The sequence below is a fragment of the Callospermophilus lateralis genome, chromosome 19 (assembly GCF_048772815.1).
Source record: "Callospermophilus lateralis isolate mCalLat2 chromosome 19, mCalLat2.hap1, whole genome shotgun sequence".
NCBI classification, from domain to species: Eukaryota; Metazoa; Chordata; class Mammalia; order Rodentia; family Sciuridae; genus Callospermophilus; species Callospermophilus lateralis.
The window spans coordinates 31,356,824-31,376,392 of NC_135323.1; the positions used below are offsets into that span (position 1 = coordinate 31,356,824).

Below are 19,569 nucleotides of genomic sequence, written 5' to 3' on the forward strand. Positions count from 1 at the left end.
TACTGCTTGCCCTGTAGACTTAAAGTTTCTACATCAGACTTAAACATGACAGCAGTACACCAACTCCTTAACCAGCTTCCACAAAGAAATAAGGCCAAAGCTCTGTAATGCAACCCTTAACCATTACATGTATTAATCGAAATGTCTTAGTGGTTCAGCTGCTCTTGTTATAAGCTGCCTGAAAAATAAGAAACATAATCCAACAACCATACAACATAGACACACACTAACACAAATCACACATATGATTACACACACATATGCCTATATTTAGTAAGAGGAATCATAAGCTGTGGCCCTTAATAGAGTCTTTGAATTTCAACTGACCATGATTGTGATGACAAATTTTAGGTTTCTCTTGTTTTGAAAAACTGAACTTCAATAATTTCAACTGCAGATTAATTACAAATAGAGAAAAAAATCTCTTCACAAATGTTTGATTGGATCAAAAAAGCTGATCGCCATGTACACAGGATCCCATATTTCTGGCATCACAATTTGTCTCCACTCCCTGTTTCCCCAGGGGCTGAGAAGGGACCATGTGGTTGAGGAATCAGACGTCTCTGGCAGACTTCGTCCTTGAAGGGCTCTTCGATGACTCCCCAACCCACCTTTTCCTTTTCTGCCTGACCATGGTGGTCTTCCTTGTTGCACTGAGTGGCAACACCCTCACCATCCTCCTCATCTGTGTGGATCATGGGCTTCACACCCCCATGTACTTCCTGCTCAGCCAGCTCTCCCTCATGGACCTGATGCACATCTGCACAACCATCCCCAAGATCGTTACCAACTACCTGTCTGGCAGCAAATCTATCTCCTTCCTGGGCTGTGCCACCCAGCACTTCCTCTGTTTGTCTCTGGGTGGTGTTGAGTGTCTTTTGCTAGCTCTCATGTCCTATGACAGGTATGTTGCCATCTGTCATCCTCTGCATTACACTGTGCTCATGAGCAGGAAGGTGGTACTGATGATGGCCCTCACCTCATGGTTGAGGGCATCTCTGAACTCCCTAATTCACACAGTCATCTTGATGCACTTTCCCTTCTGTGGATCTCGGAAAATACACCACTTCTACTGTGAATATCCAGCTGTCATGAAGTTGGTATGTGTTGACGTCACTGTCTATGAGACCACAGCGCACATCAGTACCATCGTGATTCTCCTCCTCCCAATAATCCTGGTTTCTACATCCTATGGCTTCATCCTGCACAGTGTCATTGAGATTCATTCATCTGGGATTAAGAGAAATGTCTTTGCCACTTGCAGCTCCCACTTCACTGTGGTCTCTCTCTGGTTTGGTGCCTCATCTTCTCATACATTTGGCCCAGGTCCCAGCACACTCCACTGCAAAACAAAGTTGGTTCTGTGTTCTATAGCATCATTACTCTCACTCTGAATCCTCTGATTTATACTCTCTGGAATAAGGATGTAGCTAAGGCTCTGAGGAGAGTGATAGGGATACAGATCACCCAGTGATTCCACTCGCAGTTGTCCCAAACAGAGAATGGAATAGGATAAGCTCCTTATGTTGATCTGAATAAACCTTTCAAGAATCCAGGTCTCTGATTCTCTTTGCAAGAAATAGGTGACTTATGTATAACTTCACTGTTTTAGCTTGGTCTCAGGCATCCAAGCATCATGGGGCACATTTCACACCCCCTAGAGCACTAGGGAAAAAATATTAAAAGTCTCTCCAAAGAAGACTTGCAAAGTTCAGTGACACTCCAAAAAATATTAAATAAAGATATAAAGGCTTTTCTCATTAATATTTTCATCCACAAAATAGATATAAATGATGCCACTCAAGAGTATTTATGAAATATAAAATGAGAAGATCTTGCTTAATATCAGAAGCATGGGACATGAAGTGAAGGGTTTCTTGAAAGGAAGGATGAGAGATAAGTTATGTTGTTAGACTTGTAGAGTTTCCTGTATCAGTAAGTTTTTAGAAGGGAAGTATTATTACATACAATTCAATAGTACCTGTACATACTTTTTGTAAAATATGTATATAATATTAATTTGTTTTAATTAGTTCTACATGACAGTAGAATGCATGTATGCACTTTGACATGTCATACATAGTTTCTCATTTTTCTGAGTGTACCTGTTGTGGAATCATATTGGTCATGTAGTCACATATATACATACAGTAATAATGTCTGTTTTATCTACTGCCTTTTGTATCACTACAACCTCTTTCCTCCCCTCCCATCAATTCTCTCTACCTAATCTAAGGTAATGCTATTCTTCCCTAGTGTCCCCTGCCTTATTGTGAATTAGCATCTGCACATTAGGAAGAACATTTGGCCTTTGGTTTTGTGAGATTGGTTCATTTCACTTAGTATGATTTTCTCCAACTTCAACCATTTACTAATAAATGGCATAATTTCACTCTTCTTTAAAGCTGAATAATAGTCCAGTGAGTATATATACCACATTTTCTTAATCCATTCATCTATTGTGGGACACCTAGGTTGGTTCCACAGTTTAGCTATTGTGAATTGAGCTACTATAAACATTGATGTGGCTGTGTCACTATAGTATGCTGATTTTAAGTCCTTTGGGTATAAACCAGGGAGTAGAATAGCTGGGTGAAATGATGGTAAAATACATATATTTGACAAATACTTACTGAGTCCTTTTTACTGCTATGATCTAAGTACTGAGTCATATATTTGGAATTTGCATCTATGAAATTTTTCATTCTTATTTAATATATATTTTAGTTGTTGATGGACCTTTATTTTATTCATTTATTTATATGCAGTTCTGAGAATCAAACCCATTGCCTCACACATGCTAGGTAAGTGCTCTACCACTGAGCCACATTCCTATCTCCAAAAATTTAACATTCTTTAAACATAAATTTATGATTTATTTTGTCTGTATTGGTCCTGCCATATCAATTAGTGATATTATTTTTTTTTAATTTCAAAGGTTAAAAATACTTTTCTGTTTTCTGAGAGTTTCTAGTCTCACTATTTGGAATCATAACTCTGTGGATTAGAGTCTGTCACTTGCTACCACTGTGATATATGGTAAATTAGTCTCTCTAGTCACATTAATCTCAGGTCTTTATCTAGAATACTTGAGATTATGAGTTGAGAACATTAGTTCTGAGCAGATAGATAGATTCCAGGTGATATTAGCAGAAAAAAAACTGTGTTGAAGTGATGTTGGAATGATGAGAAAATAGTGGGGGAGCCCATCTTGAAGTCTATGTCCCCATATTCACCTACTATAAATTGTGGGTAGTCACAATGAATGACCACACCTTCCAGTCATGATGCCTCAGATTCTGACCAATTACTGCATTCACTGTGGCTTGGGCAGGGTCTAGCTCAGAGCAAGTGTTCTTCTTTGTAGGATGTTCCCCTAGGGTTGAGTTTCAATCACCTTTCTCTTGTATTCCTGCTCCTCCTGAAGGTTTTTGGATAGAACTTTCTAAACAAGAGTCCCCCCAATGAAAGCTCACCTATGAGCCTGTCCCTCTCTCTCCTCAGCCTCTCCTGACTTTCTCTTGCTCTCCCTTTTAGAGAGCCTGAGGCTGAGGGCTGGGGAAGCCATCATGAAGATTATGTAAAAGTAAATTGTGTCTATGTTTTATTTGGTGTCCCTGCAAATTCACATCAGTGATCTTAAGTTCAGCTGCCCACACTGATGGGGGCGGCAGGTGGTGCCTGGAATCAGGGACCGCTCAGAGTGAATTTCCAGGTAGACTGAGTGAATGTACTTTAGAAATTCATTGAACTGTTTGGGGGTTGTAGAAGAAGAAAGCATTCTGAGAGTCAGAGGATGTTAAAGAAATAATGGGCAGTTCCATGTCTTCAGAAAAAGAAATTTACTTAATGATCCTGGAGATTCTAATCAACTGAAGAGGAATACAAGTCAGGAGGGCCCAGATGGATCAATTCCTGAAACAGTTAATGACATATGCCTGTGGCTTAGTGATGAAGAGTCACCAGATTTGCGTACTTGGGAAGGGATAGGTAGAAAATTGTCTAAAGGCTGCCTCTCTGCTAAGCTATCTAAGAGTACAATAGAAAATATTCAAAAGGTCTGAACTGCTTTAGGAATGTTTCATTTTGAATATTGAGAGGAGGAGCAGTGGTCTTCAGAAGACTTGTTGAAGGGGCTCCAGAAAGCAATTAGAAGTTTGGAATCAGAGAAGTGGCCCACGGCTGCTCCCAAGCGGTTTTCTATATCTGTAGAGGGACTGAGGGCCAAGTCAATTCTCACAAAGTCTGTAGCTCACAAACCACAGTCAGGGCAACACCTAAAACCAAACATTCAGTCACAGCTGTACCAGACAGAAGCAGTGATTTAGAAGTGTGTCAACAAAACTGGATGGTAGGGGTGTGTGCTGGAGAGGAAACTAGCCCTGATGGGGTCTCTGTGAGGCTGACTCAAGATGGGGGCGAAGAAAATGGACAGAAAGAGACTGGTGAAGCTGAGCCACAATATGAGGAAACTCAGTCAGAGCGTGAGAATGATCTGGAGGAGGGTTTTGGTAGATTATGTCTGACATTTGGATCTGGCCACTGTCCTCTGGGAGAACAAGGTTTAACAACTACTCTGAATTGGCAGTAGCCATGCTTACACCCCTCCAACATGGCCTTAGAACAGCACAGGAAGCAGGGGAGGACATTACAGGTTTTCAGCTTTTTCCAGTCTTTGAGCAGATTAATGAGCAAAATCAGTGTGTCCGTATGCATGCTGCAGTTTCTTTTAAGACTCTAAAGGAGCTCAAAAATGCTTGCTGTCCAAATTCACCTTTGTTCAAAGTCAACTTGATTCCTTATGCAAAGAGCCTTTACCCCCACATTACTGGATTTCTATGGCCAAATTTTTTATGGGGGAGGGGGCAACTACCTCTATTGGTGGTCTCACTGGACTGATTATTGCACTGAACAGGCTGAGAGAAACTGGAAACAAGTCTTTGATGCCACTTTGGAGATGTTAACTGGAACTGGAGAATTTACAAATCTGGAAAGGCAATTAAATTATGATCTGGCCATATATGATCAAATTACTGCATGCGCCAAAAGGGCATGGAGAGAGATACCTAATTAGGGTGAATCAACTTTGGATTTTAGTCAGATCTAACAAGGATCAGCGGAGCCATTTTCAGATTTGGAGAAATATCTATACCAGGCAGCAAAGAGATCAATAGGAGACTTGGATGCCTCTGAGTTCCTAGTCAAGCTGCTAGCATTTGAGAATGCTAATAAAGTTTGTCAGGAAATCCTTCAACCCCATTGAAAAAGGGGTATGGTCTCCAAGTTCATTGCCTTTGTGCGGATGTGGGTCCCACACAGCTATAGGGCATAATGCTCACCTCGGCTTTGAAGCGGGTATTACAACCTAAGTCTCTGAGCTGCCATTCTCATGGGTGCTGGTCCAATTTTGGTAGAACTGGGCAAATGGCTTGGGACTATGGAACTGCACAATAGGGCACAGACCTCTCCCAGTTTGCACAGATGGCACTACCAGGGAGATGACAGCTTGGCATGGGAAGATTTGGATAGATATGGTGGCAGTGGTTCACAGCCAATTCGGCCTTCACCTCTGCCTTCTTTGGGGCCAGGAAACTGGGAACTGGGCCTGCCCTGGGCCCATCAAACAGTAGGGGCACTGCAATATACACTGGAAGAGCAGTCGCAGACTCTGACGTCATCAGGACTGGCCATGCCAGCTTGTCACTATTACCAGCCAACTCCAACAAGACTGTACACTTATGGCCAACCTTGGGAATTACTTTAATGTCTGAAATGTGGCCAACCGAGTCCCTACTGGGGTTCATGGGCCATTACCCACAAATACCATAGGCTGATTTTTGGGGTGAAACAACTTTAAAAAGGGAATTCAGGTGCTGCCAGGAGTGATTGGTTCAAACTTTAGAGATAAAATTGAAATTATTGTGCAGTCAGAGCCCGCTACTTAGCTCTCTTTAAGAGATGATTGGCACACCTAATACTCCTCCTTGTCACTCCATGGAAGGTGCAGAGTAGACCTCAACTTCTGGGTCCCCAGACCAAGTGTACTGGGCTCAATTAGTTCAGCAAGAATGCCCTCTACTGGATCTTAAAATTAATCATAAAAAAATTCAGGTATCATAGACACTGGGGCTGATAGATCTGTTCTATCTAGATTATGGCCTAGGGGCTGGCCTTTACATATTGCACCTGCCAACATGGAGGGGATAGGTCAGACCTCTCAGCCTTCACAGAGAGCTCAATATCTTCACTGGGGCAATAAAGATGGCAACTCTGGAATTTTCAAGGCTTAGGTTTTAGACATCTTGCTAGTAAATTTCTGGGGCCAGGATATTCTAAGCATCTTAGGTTAGTTATTAGTAACTTCAAATTTTATCATGTTTTTTGAGGGATTTAATAAAAAAATTTTCCTAGGGAAATAGAGGAAAATTTACAAGGGTATTTACCTACAATTCAATATTCCCAAGAGAGACTAATTAATACACCCAGCCAAAACTTTTGATAGGCCCCCTAACTTGATCCCCAAACAAGAGAACAGCAGAAAAAAAATTCATTGGCTCATAGAAGAGCCAATCTGGGTTAGTCAGTGGCCCTTAACAGGTGAAAAACTTAAAATAGCCCACATGTTAGTTCAAGAACAACTTCAGGCTGGCCATTTACAACCTATGCTCAGTCCTTGGAACATCTTTGTAATTAAGAAAAAAATCTGGCAACTGGAGATTATTACAAGATCTCAGGGCAATTAATTGTGTTATCAAGCCCACGGAGCCTTACAACCAGGGCTTTCTCCTACAGCTATCCCTTTGGATTTCTTTTAATAGTAGTAGATTTAAAAGATTGTTTATTTTGTATACCATTATGCCCAGACAACTGTTAAAGGTTTTTCTTTAGTGTCCAAGCAGTAAATTTTTAAAAATCAATTAAAAGATATTGCTCAAAAGTGTTGTCTCAGGGAATGTGTAACAATCATACCCTTTGTCAAAATTCAGTGGCATACACCATCATGCCTGTGAGGAAGAAATTTCCTGATGTATATATTATTTATTTAATGGATTATATACTTTGAGCTCATGTTAATTCAGATGTACTCCTAAATTTCTTTGCCCAATTAGAGACCTCACTCACAGCAATGGGTTTGTGCATTGCACCTCAAAATGTACAGAGGATATCTCCTTTTCAATATCTAGGTCATGTGATTGAAGGGCGTACATTCTGTCCTCAAAACATACAAATTAGAGTCAAGGAGTTGCACATTCTCAATGGTTTTCAAAAACTATTAGGTGATATAAATTGGCCGAGGCCATCTTTAAAGCTAACTTCTTCAGATTTAAGTCTGTTATTCCAGATATTACAGGGAGAGCCTTTTCCAGCTTTTCATCAGCTCAGAGCAGAATCAAGAATGGCTTTGAGGAAAGTGGAAATTGCTATTAAAAATGCTCACTTTATTAGAATTAACCCACAAGAGCCTTCATATTTATTGATATTCACCACTACTTAATCTCCTACAGGGGCAATATGGGAGTTATTGAGTGGATTCATTTAGCCTAGTCTTCTCAAAGGTCTTTAACTCCTTTTCATGATTTGGTTGCTCAATTAGTTATCAAGGGCAGAGTTTTATAGCTGGTTGGATCAGAACTTAATATTATAATCATTCCATTTTCTGCTCAACAGAATGATTGACTTTTCCAAACTTCTAATAATTGGCAAGTAGCTTTTGCTAGTTTTCCTGGTCAGATAGAAAGTCATTATCCTTGTGATAAAATTATTCAATTTGCCTTTGTAACTGCACTTATTTTTCCAAAGATTGTGCATGCACATCCAATAGATGGAGCACTAATGGTATTCACTGATGGCTCAAGCTCAAGGAAAGCAGGTTTTATAGTCATGCTCATACAGAGGTGATACAAACCTTATCTTCTTCTGCCCAATGAGCAGAACTTCAGTTCTCATTTGTGCTTTATGTCTTTTTTTGCAAGTGAGTCCATCAATATTTATCCTGACAGTTTATATGCAGTTTGAGTTGAAAAAATATTGAAACTTCAACTATTGGGTATACACCATCACAAGAATTATTTAATTTGCTTCAGACCCTCCAAAGGACAGTACAAATGCAAAACAACCCCATGTTTTATAGGCCCCATATGGCCCCACACTAATCTTCCAGGGCCTTTAACATCATGTAATGATAAGACTGATAAATTGACTGCTGTTTGTCAGCAAATATATTTATATGACTGTGGAAAAGCCTTGCATTCTTTGTATCATCAAAATGCTTCTAGCTTACATAAAAATTTAATATTACTAGAGAGCAACTTTGTCAAATTGTACATCACTGCCCCCGATGTGTTATACACACTCCATTTTTACCATCTGGGGTAAATCCCCATGGATTAAAACCAAATTAGTCATGGCAAATGGATGTAACTCACATTCCTCAATTTAGTAAGCAATTTTATGTACATGTAATTGTAGATATTTATTCTAGATTTATCTTTGCTACAGCTCATGCAAAAGAATATACTCAACATGCTATTTCTCATTTCTACCTGCTTTTGAAGTATTAGGATGTTCTTTACAAATTAAAACATAATGCACCAGCTTATGTTAGCTCCTCTTTTCAGCAATTTTGCCAAGAGTTTCATGTTGACCATAAAACAGGTATTCCTTACAACCCTCAAGATCAAGTTATTGTAAATCGAGGTTGTTTATCTATTAAGCTACAATTACAAAAATGAAAAGGGGGAAATAGGACTAAGACACCCCCCCCCAAATAACCTCAGTCATGCTCTGTTCAATTTTATTTTTTAAAAGTGTGACTCAGAGTGTCACACTGCAGCTGAGTGACACATGCCTTCCACAGCAACAGGCCCTTTAGGCCAAGTTTGGTGGAAAGATTTACAAACTGGTCAATGGAGAGGACCAAATCCAGTCATAATGTGGGGCAGAGGTCATGCTTGTATTTTCCAAGAAGGTGCTTTTCTTCCTCTTTGGGTAATTGAATGTGCCATCAGGCATGGAGGACCTAGAACCAAGGTTCAGATGACTGAGGATTGACCCAGAAATGCCAGACCTGATTCTTCACTAAGAGAAACTCTTGAAGGAAGAGGGGAAAGAAGATGGCCCAGAGAGACCCAATGGTGAAGCTACCCTCATGGAAAGAGCTAAAGAATCTGACACTGCAGGCTGAGCAAATGATTCAGCAGCAAGGAAAAACTAAGTCTCCAACAATAATGCTTGCCACAATACTAGCTCTATTGAGCTAGGTTTCCAAGAACTGTTGAGTTTTTAACATTTATATAAATGGCATCAGTATGCATGCATCTACTGTCAATTGCTTTCTTTTGTGAACACTACAGCTTTGAGATTAATACATTTTAAGATTTTGAAATCCAATTCATTCATTTTAATGGTTGGGATATGTAGTACCTCCCATGATATGAATGAACTGCAAAAAAACTAAAAATTTTGTGCTTCAAAGGACACTATCAAGAAAGTGAAAAAATATCTATAGAAAAGAACAAACATGTTACAAAGCATAATCTGATAAGAAACTGTGTAAAGAATATATGAATAATTATATTTTCACTTAGTTTATTTAAAAATTCTTTTTTTCTTTTATTTTTAATTTGTTCAAATTAGTTATACATGACAGTAGAATGCATTTTGACACATTGTACACAAGTGGAGCACAAGATGTCCTTCCTCTGGTTGTAAATGGTACAGACTCACACCAGTAAAATTCTTAAGCCTCAAAACAAAAAGACAAATGCTTCAGGTAATTGTGGACAAAAGACATGGATACATATTTCTTCAAAAGAGTGAATCTGACTTATCTTTCCTATGTACATAGATGAATACCTCATAGTGAATCTCCATATCATGTACATCCACAAGCCTGGGATCCTAATTAGAATAAGGTATGCTTTATGCTTTTATAAACATATCATGCATAACTAAAAAGAATAAATAAAAAAGTGATTAACATTGCTCAGTATCAGTAACCAACAGGAAAATGCAAATCAAAACCAAATAAGATGCCATCTCACATCCACTACAATGTCTAAACTAAGAGATGGAAACATGAAGTGTTAGGAAATAAATGAAATAATTGGAACTTTCACACATTTTTGGAAAGTATATAAATGATACAGCTATTATGGAAAACACTGACAGAAGTACTTTGTAAGGCAGCAGTTTCACTCCTGAGTATACACTCAGATAAAATTGAAAACTAGGAAAAAAAGAAAAAAATTGAAAACTAGAGTTCACAAACAAGTTTCACACTAATGTTCATAACAGCATCAATCACAATAGTCAAAAGGTATAAATAACACAAATGTCCATCAACTGATAAAAGGATAACTAAATTGTGGTATATCTATACAATGGAATATTATATGGCCATAAACATGAAGTACTGATATATATTTCACTTGGAAATAGAATGCTAAATGATATCACTTTGCATCAAAAAAGACCACATATTACATGTCTTCATTTTTATAATGTATACATCATATGCAAAGCTAAAGAGATAGAAAATAGAGTAGTGTTTGTTTAGGGTAAATGATTTTGAAAGCTGACAGTTAAAAGATAATGAGTTTTCTGAGTTTTGACAATGGTGATGGCTGCCTGTATCATTTAACATGCTAAAAATTATGGAATTTTACATTTTAAGGAATCATATAGTATGTAAATAATATCTTAATGAAGTTGTTATTTTAAAAGAAAAAAGAAACGATAATCCACATACTAATTATAAGCAAAAATGTTTGGAGGACATCTGAACCAAGGACGTTCTTGGCTTTTTTCACAAATGGATCTTGTGGATTGTTGAGGGAATTGACATTAACTCCAAAGGAGGTGCTAACGATCACATCCATGTTGTAGATCCTCAAAATTCTGAATAGAGAAAGAAATGTAAAATTTTCATCTGTACTGCTTTACTCTCCTACTACACATGCTGGAAGAAGTGATATGAGCACATTCACACACTGTCAGAAATATCTGTTGATCAAATGACTAGTCCATGCTCCTATCAAATGCCATGAGGCAGCTGCCCCTGGGCCAGGGGAGTTAGGGACACTAGGGTAGTGAGCTCAAGGAGTTCAGTCACAGAGAGACAGACACCCTTAATTAGACAAATTACATCAGTGAGTGGAGTGTAGATGATAAAAGTGATTAAGTACAGAGCTTCAGCAGGACCAGGGTGTTATAACTGACTCCTGCTAGGGGATCCAAGATAGGTGACCTTGACCTAGGTCCTGCCTAAACACAGTCTGTGCCCAGAGCTGATTCCTCTCTAGCACATCACATAGCAGCAACACCCTGTTCTGAGAGGAAGAAACATTGTCCCCCCTTCTCTGCACCCACTGCTACTGCTCCCGAGAGGTCCTGCCTCCAGGACCCAAGGTGGCCCCAAGGGCAGAATCTCACAAAAGGGAATGAGTAAGAATATTCTCAGTTAAAACATTGAAAATCTCCACAAAATGTACTTGGATGAGCTCACAACTTGGTGAACATATTCTCTCAGATTTCCCAAGACAGTATCAGTGGATGTTCATGGGTCAAAATAACCCATTTTATACAACAAATGATATGGTAGCTGTAATCCATATCCTTTCAGGACCTTATCTCTGTTGAGACTGGAGAAAGAAGTGGTGAGAATATTTCATATTTTGTATTTTGCTGATATTCTCAGTGAAACCATGAAGAGATTTGTTGTTCCTTAGCCTGCATTGTATCGTTCTTTTTTAAAATTTTTTTAAATAATTTTTTTTAGTTGGACAGCATGACTTTATTTTATCAGTTTATTTTTATGTGGTGCTGAGGATAGAACTCAGTGCCTTACACATGCTGGGCAAGCACTCTGCCACTGAGCTACAATCCTAGCCCTACATTGTATCTTTCTATCCCTGCTCAATAGGTACCAGAAACTTCCCATAACCAACATTCCCTATGCTCCACCCTCAACTTCTGAGTGATCACGTTCTTCATTGGAAAATGAGTTTTGACTTACATAATATTCACATTGACAATCAAGCAGATAAACTAATTCTGTTTTTGTGCACAGATGTCCCAGCACCCTGCCTCATCCTAGGAGCCTCTCCTCCTTGGGTGGCCCATTGTGGTTGTGACACCACACACTTACTTTTGTCTGGTCAGGGGAGTAGCTCAACAGTGGTAATTTCAGTTCCCTGGCAGGCTGCTGGAAGGTCTTTAAAAAGCTTAGAACCCCAGAGCTGCCTGCTACTTACTCCTTCACAGTGACAGGCTCATCTTTCTTCACTTCCTGGCTCAGGTACTTCACCAATGCGTCCCCATATTGGTTAATGATGGGGAACATCTAAGCACAATCACAACTCCACCCACAGTTAGAGGAGAATCGAGTCCCTGAGGCAGTGGTTTTCCCAGGATTATAAAGTATGAGATATTTATAATGAATCAAATAATATCTCTTCTAGGACATAAAGACAAAAGGTCATTTGAAATTTGTCATTGGTTCTTTTTATTTATCCATATAATAAGTTTCATTTTGACATAATTATAAAAGCATGGAAAATCATTTTGCACTTCTCCAATTGCTTGACATGTTGAACATTTTTTCTTATATTCATTGGTCATTCTTGTATTTCTTCTTTTGAGAAGGGTCTGCTCAGTTCTTTTGCCCATTTATTGATTGGGTTATTTGGGGTTTTTGTGTGTGTGTGTTAAAATCATTGAGTTCTTTTTATATCATGAATATTAACACTGTAAATGAAGTGCAGGGGACAAAGATTTTATACCCTTCTGAAGGTTCTCTGTTTATGCTTTCAATTATTTCTTCTGATGTGAAAGGTTATTAGATTAGAGAAAAATTGATGACAAGTAAATTATTAAGTTCTTACAAGTGCTTAAGATGCAAGAGACAGCTGGGGGTGTATCAGTGGGGACTCATCCCTGTATGCTCTTTCCACTCAACAACATGGCCTTTATGAGCCATGCCAGTTAGGCAGGATGATGTGGCCAGCTCTGCAGTTTTGAGAACTTGATGAGAGAAGATGAAGAGGGAGGAAGAGGCAAAGCCTTCTCTCACTTGCTTATAGAACACAAGAACTACAATAATACCTCTGGAGCTGCTTTCACCAAGCATTATTAAGAAAATGGCTGCTGAAATTAGCTGATTTCATCCTAGCAGCTTATGAAGTACACAAGGTCATGGGAACACAGTGGTTTAAAAATGTACTGGCCATCCATTCATCAAAGTCAGTAGAATGAGGTAGGCAGAGAAATCCCTGTGTACACTTCTATTGAAAATTCCTAATTGACAGTTAAAAACAAATGAAATCCCCAAGACTTTACACTTGCAGAGAAAGTTAAAATAAAAGAAAGCAGAGGTCAAATCATTTCCCAATCTGTTCATCTCTCTCTCATCTTTTCTTTTAAATGTACATAATAACCCTCAAATTTATATAAAGGTCACTTTTAATAAAGTGATAAACTTGAAAGGAGATAAAGCTAGGCATGGTGCACATTTTAGAAAGGTCTGACTTAATACCTCCTATGTAGTTTAAAAGGCTCCTAATGAAGAAAAAAATGGAAAAGGGGGTAGAGGCTGGGCACAGGAGAGAAGGTGAGGCCAAGAGTTTTGGGGTCATCAGAGCCTGAGAAAAGTCAGAAGTATGACATTCTTGGCCATGAACCTTGGCCCATGAACCTTGGGACCCTTGGCAGGAGGAGGAGCCCCTAAGAGCTTTATGATAATTAATTCCTAGTAATAGCTCTGGGATGGCATTGTCCTCTTGCCCTGGAGTGCCTCATCCAACAAGTCTACCCAAGGGAAGTTTCCAAAATACTCACCCCCACATTTTCCGATACTTTTCATGACATTGGATGTCATACTGCCAAAAACCCTGGGTGGAGAAACAAGAGAATTTATATTGTTATTTTGAAAATATTGAACCCTGCTTCTAATTGAGGAAGCAATGATTCCAATCCCTTGAAATCAGACTGGAATATGGTCCATCACTGGCAGTTAGAGGGAAGCTCTTTTTCTAACACATCCAAAGGCAAAGAAGAGGAAAATAGGTAGGATATTAGAAAAGGGAATTTAGAGACCATCTTGAATTTTCTTGAAGTATTGTACATATTGAAGAAATTATCCTCTTTTTTTAGACAAGGTATTGTCATGTTTCCTATAATGACCTTGAATTTGTGATTCCCCTGCCTCAGCCTCCAGAGTGGTTGGGACTACAGGTGTGTGCCACAGTTTCACTAGTTGTCCTTGAGTATGAATATGAAGCAAATCTAGCTTTCTGTATCATTTTCTCATGTGCAAGGACTGTTTCTGAAATCTTGCCAACTTTGAATCATTCCCTCCACCTGGATGTAAAAAAAACCAAAGCTGAGAGAAAGTGAGTGAGTTTCCCAGGGACATTTGCAAGGACACTTCACTCATTTTTTTCCCCAGATCTTTTTCATTTCTCTCATGAATCTCCCTAGAATACTGGGGAAATTAGGAAGTTCAAGGCACCAGTCACCTCTAAGTTGACCATGTTGATGTGATTAGTTTAGTTGTTGTTTTCACTACTGTGACCCTGACAAGAACCATGTAGAAAACTAAGATTTACTGGGCTCACAGTTTCAGAGGTCTCAGTTCATACACAGCTCCCTCTGTTGCTGTGGTCTGTGGTGAGGCAGAATAACATGGCAGAAGAGTGTGACAGAATAAATCAGCTCAGGAGGTGGCACCAGGAAGCAGACAGAAACTCCACTAAGCAGGGACAAAATGTATGCCCTGAAGCCAGGCCCCCAGAGACCCACCTCTTCCACCAACACCCTACCTGCCTACAGTTGCCTCCAGTTAATCCTTACTGAGGAACTCCAACTGACAGTGAGAGAAAGTGAGCACATTCGCTCCTTCCCAACTCCATTTACAGAGCCCCCCTTACCCCAAAGTCATAATGATGAGCTAAGAGAAGTTGAGACTTCATGCCCGAATTCTTAGGTTTATACTCAATACACATTCCCAGACTTGAGTGCTCCTGCAAGGTCAAGCCTGGCATTCTGCCAGGGCATTTCATTTGCATGTCTTTTTGGTATGTTGGCCCTTCCTTAATGTAGTATTTCCCAGTCTAAAAAGGGGGTGATATTTTGAAGTTACTTTGAAGAAGAGATTTTGCTTAACACAGTCTATTCAATCGCAGAGGGCCCACTGAGAGCCTTTGGTGACATTTTTTCTTACAACTTGGTCATAAAACTTTTGGGCTTTTCCTTCTTTCCATGCCATGCTCCCAGTTCAGCATCCAGCCCTTCTTTAAAATTTACTTTATACGGATCCTTGGAAGTAGTAATAATATTCTTCTGTTGAATGGCAAATGTACCATTTTGAAACAATGAGACTTCCCTCTACCTCACACAAATGTGAGCCATGTTGAGTGTCACCCAAGTCTGTTGTCAGACAATCTGACAGAGGGAAGGCTGAGTTCCCTATGTCCTCTGAGTGCTACAGCGAGGAATGAATGACTGAGGAATCATCTCCAGGCCATTCTCCCTCTCGTTGAGTTTGTTCCTCCAATTGTGGTGCTCAGATGGCAGTGCAGAGCCAGGCATGCTCATGTCCACCAAGGTGGCCAGTCACAACACAGTTTGTTTATTGCCCTCCATGCATCAACTCCCTTTGTATGAAAACCCACAAAGTCTGGTGCTCCTTTGGCCTGGCTGGCCAGCAACTCCGATGTGTCATACTCACGACCCCATGCCAGAGTGTTCTATGTCATACAACCCCTGCCCCACCATCCCAAAAGATGAGGGAAACATGGAAAAAAAGAAATGGTGTACAAGAGAGTCCTGGCAGCTATTTTAACCATGAATCAGCTAGTTCTGCAAAAGTGGCCACGTAGTGGCAGAGGAGAAAATGTGGCATGGATAATGGCCCAGCATGCTCTGTAATTCCTCTCATCCACATGAAGGGGGACCCTCCAAAGTTCAGGAGCTGTCCTGTTGACTGAGAAGAAAATATGCAATATAAAATAAGAACCCATAATGTGTTCCAGACAGTTTCAATAAGAACTTGCTGCTGCTTTTTAGAGGAGAATGTTTAAGGCAGTATAGTTTTCATATATTCTGTACAAATCCTGACATTAAATACAATAAAATTCAATTACACCAATTCATTAGAAAATGTCATCAGAGAGGATTATGTTGCCACTACACCCTGAATTAGTACTTTTCTTTTAGAGACTCAAAGCCAGATCTCTATTTTCCTTTTTCATGCTATTGTGATTCATTATTCTTAAGAGTGAAATTGGGACAGAAGTCACACATGGCCTGTGTGGAATCTCTCCTACCCACACATCAAAATATCCTCTTTCCTTCTGTTTCATGATGCCAGCATCCCATTAAGAGCAATTTCCCTACTAGGTGGTAAAGATTCATGCTTTCATGCTGGAATGTAGAGGGAAAGAAAAAAGAAAAGCTCAGTTGGGTTCTGGGTGTTTTTCAGGCTGCTAGTAGATTTTTATATGGGGGGGGTAAATAAGTATTTTTATGATGCTAATCTCCCAGAGAAAGGAAAGATAATACAAAAGGAAAGAATAAAATTTATTAAAATTTCTGTTTTTTTCTGTTCTAGGCACTCATAATTTAGATATAAAAAGGTCTATGAATTTTAGGGTGGAAGAATTGAGTTTTAGGAGGGAGTGATGTGTTAGGAAAGGTTCACAGAAAAGAGGGAATTGTTCAGTCAGCCTCCCAGGGAGTCTGAGGGGCTATGGTGCATTGTACAAATGGTTCTACAGCCAGGAGGGTGCAGGAATCACCATATTAACAGGTATAGTCCTCCAGAATGTCTTTTTTCCAGAAAGCCTAGAAGATGAAGAGACAAAATCCAAGCAAACTGGTTTTCCCCAGAATTCTCAAAGCTTGAAAGGGTGAGGTTCCCACTGCATGTGATAAGAACTTACCCATTAGCTGTATATGGCGAATTCTGGTTCATCACTCTAGGTGCAAACTCAGAGCCAATCAGATTATTCCTGGGAACACACCTCACCATAAATCCCTAAAGCCACAGGAATATAGATTTCAGGACAGGGAGAAGCTCAAGCAGTGTGCCTAAGATCAATAGAAAATTCTTAGGGGTTTATAGCAATTTCAATTCCATCATCTATTTTGATCTTCCAAATAGTTAAGGAAAACAGGAACCTGATTAGGCCACCAACTCCAGGCTTCTGGAGGAGAAAAGGCTGGACAGTGACTCACAGATAGAGAAGCATAAGGCTGATAGCCAGGAGGACCCGGTCTCTATGGAAGAATTCAGGGTCAAGTTCTTCACCACTTTCCTTCATCAGATTTGAATTCTGTATCTTTCTTTCAGCTATATGGGCTGCCCTTTGCAGAACTGTGCCTGCAGAGTGTCCCTTCTGTGACAAGCTATGATTCAGTGAGGCCAGTTTTTTGCTGGGGAAGGAGGTGAGGCCAGGGATGAATCCAGTGGAAAAGCCACCTTTGCATCTCCTGGAATTAGAGGGGTCAAGTGTCTTCTTTGCAGTTGGCAAAGAATCATGCACTCTCCTACTTTGACCTTTGTTTGAAAACAGGGACTTAAAGATGCTGCCTTCGGTAAAGACAAGGACTCTGGGGCCTGCAGCTGTACAATGAGTAACTAAAAGCAGGATAAAGCTTGGCATTCTGTCTTCATTCAGTATCCTTTACTAAACATTTGTGACTCCTCAGCTCTGCACATAAACATGTTAATAATTTAAGAAGTGCTCAGATAAAAACTATCAATAGATTACAAATTTATCTAACCTATCTTATCCCCCTTGAAGACTGAGGCAAGATTGAAGGAGCATTCAACTATCAGCTTTTTAAAAAATATTCTTTTTAGTTGTAGATGAACAAAACACCTTTGTTTAATTTATTTATTTTTATGCAGTGCTGAGGGTCAGACCCAGTGCCTCACACATGCCAATCAAATGATCTACCACTGAGCCACAACCCCAGCCCCTCAAGTGTCAGCTTTTACAGTATATTGTTTCAGAACCCCAGGGTGGTTCCCAGAAGTCTTCAGTCATTGTTCATTTGCTTCCAGGAAAGTCAGAGCCTTGTAGACAGATAAACAAAAGGAGTTTATTCCCTTAACAAGAGCAATCATCTCATGGGACCACACTGCCTCTTTTAGGATTCCAGGTCTGGTAGATAAACATCCTGAACAATAAATAAAATTTATTCCTTTCAAGTGATAAGGACTTCTCAGGAGCCACCTAACAGTACTAGAAGTGAGATAGTTTGGACAAGACTGCTTAACAATGCATATCTCTTCCCCGCTGTCCTGATTCTGTTTCTATTTAAACCTTCGGGTCATGCCAGCACCCGAAAGACATGACTTAAAATATGGATCCCCTTGTCTTTCTGGTGTGGCTGAACTGACTAAAGTTCTTTTCTTGATTTTTCTGATTACTCTTTGGATTTTGGGGGGGTGTGGTGAGTGGCCAGACCTGGATTTTGTATCTGGCATGGGAATCCTGTAATTCTTTCAATTCTTATTTTGTGGAAAATCAAGAAATCATTGTGTAATCAATAGTGCCAAAGGTTATGTGATATTATGTGAAACTAAAGTGAAACCACTGGCATTAATCTCCTGCTGCTGTATTTTTGTTTTTGTTGTTGTTATAGGTGGACACAATATCATTATTTTATTTTTCTGTGGTGCTTAGGATCAAACCCAGTGTCTCATGCATGGTAGGTGAGCATTCTATGTCTGAGCACAACTACAGTCCCATACCTGTGTATTTACAAAACATGAGAACTTTGTCAACACAAGCTCCATCCATATATCTTTGCTCACACAGGTTCCTCTGCCTAGAATATTTTTGTGCCTCATAAAAGACTCCTGCTGAGCCTCCAAAATCCAGCTCTCATAGCACCTATTTTGATAGAGTCTTTCCTTAATAATCTCAAAGAGTAGGACAACTTATTCCTTGCCTGTAATCCTCAAGACTCTATAGGCTGAGGTAGGAGGATCATGAGTTCAAAACTAGTGTCAAAACTCAATGATACCATGAGCATCTTAGCTAAAACCTTTATCAATAAATGTATATCATATATCATATAACATAACATATAATATATAATATATATGTGGAACGTAGTAGAAAGAATTGGTCATTACCCTATGTGCATATATAGTTACATGACTGGTGTATGTCTACATCATGTACAACCAGAAGGATAAGAAGTTGTACTCCATTTTTGTATAATGTGTCAAAATGCATCCTTCTGTCATGTATAAATAATTAGAACAAACAGTAAAGTGTTAGGGATGTGGCTCGGTGGTTAAGAACCTCTGGATTCAATCCCAAAACAAATAAATAATTAAATAAATAAATAAAGGCTGCACCACTAGGAGTTGAAGATGGACTACAAATATGTTTCTTGCTTTCCAGAATCAATAAGGGAGATAGGGTGGGAATATGAAATCTAAACTAGAGATACAGTAATAACTACCTCAGTAGAGTGTTACAAATTATGTGCTTCAAAAATTGCAGAAGGACACTATGAATATACTTTTCCAGCAATGCAAAAATTCACAGT

General features: G+C 39.4%; 1 pseudogene; it reads left to right on the plus strand.

Moving 5' to 3' along the window:
* Positions 1-539: 539 nt before the first annotated feature.
* LOC143384897 (olfactory receptor 2AE1-like) lies at positions 540-1,474 on the plus strand (annotated as a pseudogene).
* The last annotated feature ends 18,095 nt before the right edge of the window (positions 1,475-19,569 follow it).